The sequence below is a fragment of the Arachis hypogaea genome, chromosome 17, assembly GCF_003086295.3.
Source record: "Arachis hypogaea cultivar Tifrunner chromosome 17, arahy.Tifrunner.gnm2.J5K5, whole genome shotgun sequence".
Classification (NCBI taxonomy): Eukaryota; Viridiplantae; Streptophyta; class Magnoliopsida; order Fabales; family Fabaceae; genus Arachis; species Arachis hypogaea.
In genome coordinates, this window is record NC_092052.1 from 84,792,068 (window position 1) to 84,799,146 (window position 7,079).

The 7,079-nt window shown below is 29.7% G+C and overlaps 1 long non-coding RNA gene across 2 annotated transcripts; it reads right to left on the reverse strand.

Annotated features, from left to right (window-relative positions):
• Positions 1-2,598: 2,598 nt before the first annotated feature.
• On the reverse strand, positions 2,599-6,548 carry LOC112767387 (uncharacterized). Of its 2 annotated transcripts, none has more exons than XR_003184888.3 (6): positions 6,087-6,548; positions 5,484-5,654; positions 5,233-5,321; positions 4,447-4,533; positions 4,106-4,192; positions 2,599-2,884 (listed from the first exon to the last, which is right to left on the reverse strand). It is a non-coding gene; the product is annotated as an uncharacterized lncRNA (long non-coding RNA). The 2 variants fall into 2 exon arrangements; XR_003184887.3 differs by having other exon boundaries at positions 5,936-6,546.
• Between the last annotated feature and the right edge of the window lie 531 nt (positions 6,549-7,079).

The window sequence follows — 7,079 nt, forward strand, 5'->3', positions numbered from 1 at the left end:
ATGTTTTCAACAACCAAAACCCCTTTTCTATTTGCCTAACTAAGTCCAATTAGACAACCATTGCTTGTTCAGTCTGACAATCCTCATCGGATCGACCCTCACTCATCTGAGGTATTACTTGGATTACCCAGTGCACTTGCCGGTTAAGTTGTGTGAGTTCACAATTTGCGCACCAACCTCTATTGTTAAGGCTAGGAGCTCTGTTTTCTTGAATGGATTAATAATTACATGTATTTCTACTCTTGATTAATGCTTTGATTATTGTTTAAGGATTGGTTTCATTCTTTATCCTAGGGATTAGTGATTTTTAAAAAATAACTCTAATTCTACTTGAATTCTATTTGAGTCTTGGAAAAGTTATATCATTATAATTACAACTTGAAACTAACTCCTTATAATTTCTAATTATCTAGACTTAATGTGGTATGTGACATATAACTGCATTCTGATTTGGGATTCTTAGGGTTGTGTGGCTCATAAACCAGAAATTGAACTTAATCCGCTAATATAATTGAGTGATGAAAGAATTGACGGTCAATTGGATTAGAGGTGATTAGATTGCCTTGGAATAGGAATTTAATCACCTGGGGTTCGCTATAAATGTAATCATTGCATGATCAAAGTAGTTAACTTAGAATATTAATCCGGACCTTTAAACACCTCCAAAGCCTTAACTCCATTCTCATACCATTTTTTAAAGGGTTCATTGTTTGCTTTCTTGTTTTATTTTTGTTTCTATCTATTGAAAACCAAAACTCTCATTTTAATTTGTCTAACTAAAATAGCTAATCAATCATTACTTGCTTAAAATGAGCTATGACTAGCGTCCAAGAAAACAATAGCCTAACAAGCCTAACAAATTCAAATTTAAGTGAAATAAGAACGTTATAAATATTTTTAATAAATTTGCAAGTACTAAGATGAATAAGTAACATAATATTTTTAATAAATATACAAAATATATTGACATGGTTGGATCGTGTCGGTGACATATGGAGCATATAATATTTAGGAACTCAAAAAAGAGTAAGCACTTATTGCAGATAATTACCCTTGGATAATTAAAACTCACATATTCAACTATTTTTTCTTGAAAATTTTTTAAGAAAACGGAGTTAATTTTATAATTCAGTGACTAGACAATATATCTATAATTCTTATGAGACCAAATAAACTGTATTATTAAAATATATTTTGTTTAGAAAATTTTTGAACATCCTTTCAGTCCCAAAAACTTTCAAATATTCTATTTCAATCTCGAAAAAAAATTTAAGCGGGTTTAGTGTTGTTCCACCATTAAATTCGACATAAAAATTTCACATATTGAAGAGCTAATAGTATTCAATTTTAGTATGTAAGTAAAATCGATCTACCAACGATCACTAATATTAAAAAATTCTTTGATTTTAAAGTTTTGATAATTGATTGTTAGGATTTACAGTTTTGTACAAAAGGAAAATTAAGGAGAATAAGTGTTACAAGAAGGTTTTGGTTATATTTTTCTAACATATAGAAAAAGACATAACTTAATCAGTAATGTCTACGTCGCTCATTCTGTTAACTATTAGTATAATATTAAACCTGTTTAAAACCTTTTGAGACAGAAATAAGATGTTTAAAAAGTTAGACACAAAATTAAGATTTGCCAAAATAGTATTTTACCGAATTTTATATTTTTAAAACATCTTTTAAAATTATTATTTAAAAAAACAGTTTTTTAAAAAATTTATGTGAATAAACTGGTACATTTAATAATTTTAATACAATATATTTTATCTATTAATTAAATTCACAAAATCCTTTAAAATAACTAGACTGGTGCCTGCATGCGTGGAGAGTTAAACATATTAGACTTTATAGTATATATTCTTATAATAATAAGGTTTAATCTCTTAAAAGGTTCTATATTATTTGGAGATGGTTAGTGTTAAATTGATCTTTGAAGAGTAGTGTAAGCTTTTACCATGCAAATAATATTTTACGGTAATAAAGAGGTAATATCTAAAGTTACTTTTTATGTATATAATATTCATAATTTTATATTTGTAATTAAATATTTATTATATTTAAAATTATATAATTATTTTAATAATAATTAATAAATATTAAATAAGACAATTTTAGACTGTTTGAACTATTGTTAATTATTTATCGAATATTATTAAATACTTTATTATATTAATAATTTTAATTTAACTACAAAAAATTACCAGAATAGTGACCGATTTAGCGACTGATTCTGGTGGTCGCTAAAACCTTGGTCTCTAATTAGAAAATAGCGACCGATTTTTGAACAAGGCCACTAGACCTTCACCAAAGAGTATTGGTCGCTAAATCGGTCGCTAACGTAATCGGTCGCTAAATGGTGACCAAATTTCCTGACACTAAATCGGTCACTGAATAAATCGGTCGCCAATACCTGATTTGGAAATCTAAAATCAATTGCTAAATTAGTCGCTAATTCCTGAACTAAAAATCTAAATCAGTCACTAAATCGATTGTTGTTCCTAATTTTATAATTATAGATTTTTACTAATTTCACATTTACCACTATTAAAACTTAATTTTCATAAATAATTATATTTCCACAAAATATAAAAAGAATCAAGCATAGATTAATTTTCCAAATAAATACCAAAACATTCACAATGTCTACATAGAAATATAGAATTTAAAAAATTAAAAATTTCTAAATACATCAAATTTATGATCCACAATCTAAACTAAAACAAGGTAAAAATAATTCATGAACAACATAACTATATAACTATGCTAATTGCACTCTTCATCTTCTTCTTTCCTATGCCATGTATCTTCTGTTTATGGTAGAGTTTCATGCAGAGCACCTTAACCTTAGTTCATCTTTCAATTTCAGCATCTTCACCTAACAAAACAATATTCCAGATTAAGAATTCTGGTGTCATAAAAGGCAAAAAGAGAAAATAATAAAAGATAAAAGGAGAAAATAAAATCAAGTGCAAGCCACTCTCTTGATGAACAATTACCTATTAGGTTAAACAATATAACAATATATATTGATATAATAGTAAAACTAATATTCTAAATAGTAATACTATTAAAATAATGAAAAGTATATTAAATATTTGAAAACGATATAAAATAAACTAAAAGCCAATAGACAACCTGTGGTTCAACTAATAAATAGATAACGGAAGGTTAAAAAACTTTCCCAAAAAATGGTATAGCTTGATAATATTTTAAGTGACTGAGTTTCATAAAGATACTAGACAAAAAAAGTTAGGCTATTAATTCCAGTGAAATGATGAATAAACATTAACATGTTACATAATTTTAAGCATGCCTTCAAGAGAGAGTAGAGCAAAGAAGCATAAAAAGGACAGAATAAGTAGCTTCATTTGACAATTTTTTTTAACTATCTCCATCTTTTCTTGCTATATACCAGTGCTTATAGAATTAAGCTTTCCGGTTGAGTATTTTTCACTAGCAAGGTGTACGTCAAAGTCTGTTTGCTCTAGAGATTAAGTTATACCATTCTATTTATTCGAGTCAAGTCTTTTTGAAGATCAGACTAGCTAGTTAATCGGATGATTCAAGTTATATTTAAAAATTTTGCCAAGTATAGAAAGCCATATAATAAATAAAATAATATAATGAAAAAAGGGTTAGAAGGTGTGTTTTCTTCACCAGTTTGGGTGTATCCTTAACTTCACTTTTCAGCCTTCAAAATTTGTTTTCTCGACAGAAATATTATTACCAAAACTAATTAACATGGATGTGCATTTGGATGATAGAGTAAAAGCAGATAGAACCAAAGAGAATAGAAACAGAGCTGAATATCAAATGACACGCAAGACATAAAATCACTAAATACCAAATACATAAATTACTAAATTAAAACAGAGCTGATGTGTGAGGAGAGAATAGAAAATAGAGAAGAAGCTTCAAGATTCTGCTATGTGCAAAGAGAGATCTCAATCTTCTATCTTGCCACTAACTAAACTAACTTCTACATAAATATGGAGCTAACTAACATAGAGATATATTACAAATTTAAACTTCATAATAACTCGGTATATTCAAGGTTTTTTTGCAGAAGAAAAAAGAACCAGAAGCTAACCATTACCTCGTCAGTTGTATCTTCCCTTTCAGATGCACCACTTTCAGCAGCTTCACAGCTCTCATCTTTTCCTTTGTTTTCATGTTTTTCATCCTGGTTATTTAACCAAAGCATGGTGTCACTTTGTACGAATAAAGCAACAATCTTATATCAACTTTGAAAAACACAGAAATGAACAACTGAGATGAGCAGGAAAAACACAGGCAAGCTGCTCGACTGTCTCTGTACTAAATATTAGATGTATTCATTATTCAAATTTAATTTCCCAAATATAGTTAGCATACTGAGAAGTTCACACATATCTACTTTTCACCATCTATTATGTCAAAATTATCCTTTTTATATACCTAAAGAAGGATTGATTCATTCAGGTCTTCCACTGAATTAACTTTACTATCTGAGTTTATTTTAGCCTCTCCTCCATCTTCAATGAACTGCACATAAATTTGAAGAGCATTAAGGAACAATCAAAAGCATGACAAATTGACACTCATGCGTATAAATAAATTAAATTGAACAAATAAATAAGATTTCAAATATAATCAATTACCTCAAAAGCTTAATTAAATAGAAAAATAATTCTAAACTATTCACAATAATACATAACATATAAAAATATATATATACGGGCTGGAGCAAATACTCACTTATCAATAAATAGTTTGCTAAGGTCCCTATTAAGATTCCTTAAGCCGAGGCATGGATTAATGGATTAATGCATTGGACGTAGTATCAACTATTCATTTTTATAATTAGTAGTATATATTGGCACATAGGACATATCTAGAATGTTTCTTTCTTTTTGGAGAATAGAAAATTGCAAACAAAACCTTCAACTTATCGAAAACAATCAAATGCTCCAAAAAAAAAAAAAACATAGTTTAGTGTCTTGGGTAGTTTTAGCATCAACTGTTATAACTCTTGCCTTCTGAGAACTAAAGTGGTGATCACCAGCTGTGAATGAAGGGCACAAATGATTGTTTTATGAGAATGAGACTAATGGCAGGACACAAACTCATGATGACAAAAATGAATGTTATATAGATTAAGAGTTAGATCATTTTCCAATAAAAAGAACAAAGAAATGCAGAGTACAAAACCATAGTCTTGTTTCCTTGTATCAAATCAAGTACCTTTACAAAGTTTTTAGTCCATACTTAAGACCTTTGGAACTTTAATATACGGCTCCTCATAGCTTGGAACGGCACCAATCATCGCATCCCTGTAAACCAACACATTTGAATCAACAGTTTTTCAACTATGTCCAACTGAAACATAATGATTAATGGATAACTTCACTTTCACATGTGCTCAAATGTTAGAATCACTAGACTATTACCAAAATACAAAAATGCAGGTATATAATAATGTATATAATAGATACCGTAGCGTAATCATTGGCTATAAGATGAGCCGAAAGCCATTAGCAGCAACTTCCTTGTCTAAAAAATCAGCACTTCTTTCTATTTCAGAAAAACAGGGCTTTTCATCTTCATCTTTCCCTTCATCAGAATCATCATTATCATCAATGCTTTCTTGGAAAGAAAGATTGAACCTGAAATAGAGAAGTGGAACTAAATTGTGAAAAAAAGCCTGATTGAACAGCAAAGATTAGATCCAAAATATTTATCTTAAGCAAACCAAGTTTGTGTTTGATGTACTATCAAACTTTACCATCAGATTTCTTAGTAGCAACCAACTTTCACAACTCACAAGAACATGAATTTCTTCTCTACAAATTCCTAATAGAACTCGGTCATAAATCGTTGTGAGCCATCAAAATATGTAAAACCCTGAATATAAAGAAATAAACGAGAAAGGAATAAGAGGCATAACCTGCTAACATAGAAGACAGAGGCATGACGACGGCAGAGGAGAGACAAAGATCAGTCACATTTTCAAAATGGAGAACAATGCAGATCTTCAAATTCCGCGGAAAAAAGGAACATGCGAGGGAAAAATCTGCAAATGAAAAATGATCTAACACCTTTACTGGAATAGCAATGTCTTCTTCTTTGTAAAAGAACTTTTCCCCTTCATAAACTGATGAGAAGAAATATAAACATAAGAACAAAGCATTCGTATGAAAAGAAAAATGGAAAGCATTCGTATGCTGTTACATTTACATAAAACAAATGATAAGAACAAAGCTTAGTTAAGCATTTTATATTATAGACTATGAAATTATCAAGGCTTATATTTTTCTTTGAAGGTATGTAAGATGTAATATTTCTATATCGAAGAACAAAGAGGTAATATGGACTTCCCAAATCAAACAACGTATTCTATGTAATCATCAGTTTAATTTCCTTAAAGAGGCTCTAAGCTATTAATCTTCATGAAGATAATTCAACTTTCAGAAATTTGTTTTATCCTATTTCAAAAGATAAAAGGTATTATATTATCAATTACAAGATTTAATTCTCAAACAATAATAGTAATAGAGCCAATCACCCATCATGTGCTGGTTAATCAACTTATTACCTAACCCTCAGCAACCTAACATCACATGCACCATTGTGTACCACTTGAAAAGATATCAATGAATAATGAATACCTGAAAGAATAGATTAGTGGGGAATCTGAGTGATTTAACAGTCCAATAAGCCATCTTGTCTAGAAATGTTACCGGTGCACTAAACAGCAACAAGTAATCCCTAATCACACTAAACCTGAAATCAATAAAGCTAACAGAGCATAATCCCTAATTACAAAATAGTAACAAGTAATCCCTAATCTCTAATCCATTTTTAGCAGTAGCAAGAAAATTTCAAAAAAAATTTCAGGAATTAAAAAAAGAGCAGCAGCACAAAATCAATTATTTGATTTCCATTAATCCATTCACAACTTCACATTAAAAAATCAGCAAACAGAGCATAAAAGGAGGAGAAGAATCGAAGAAGGGAAAGCAATACCATTAACCTTCGACGGAGACACAGACGGTGACCGGCGACACGGCGGCGAGCTGCTCGAGGCCTCG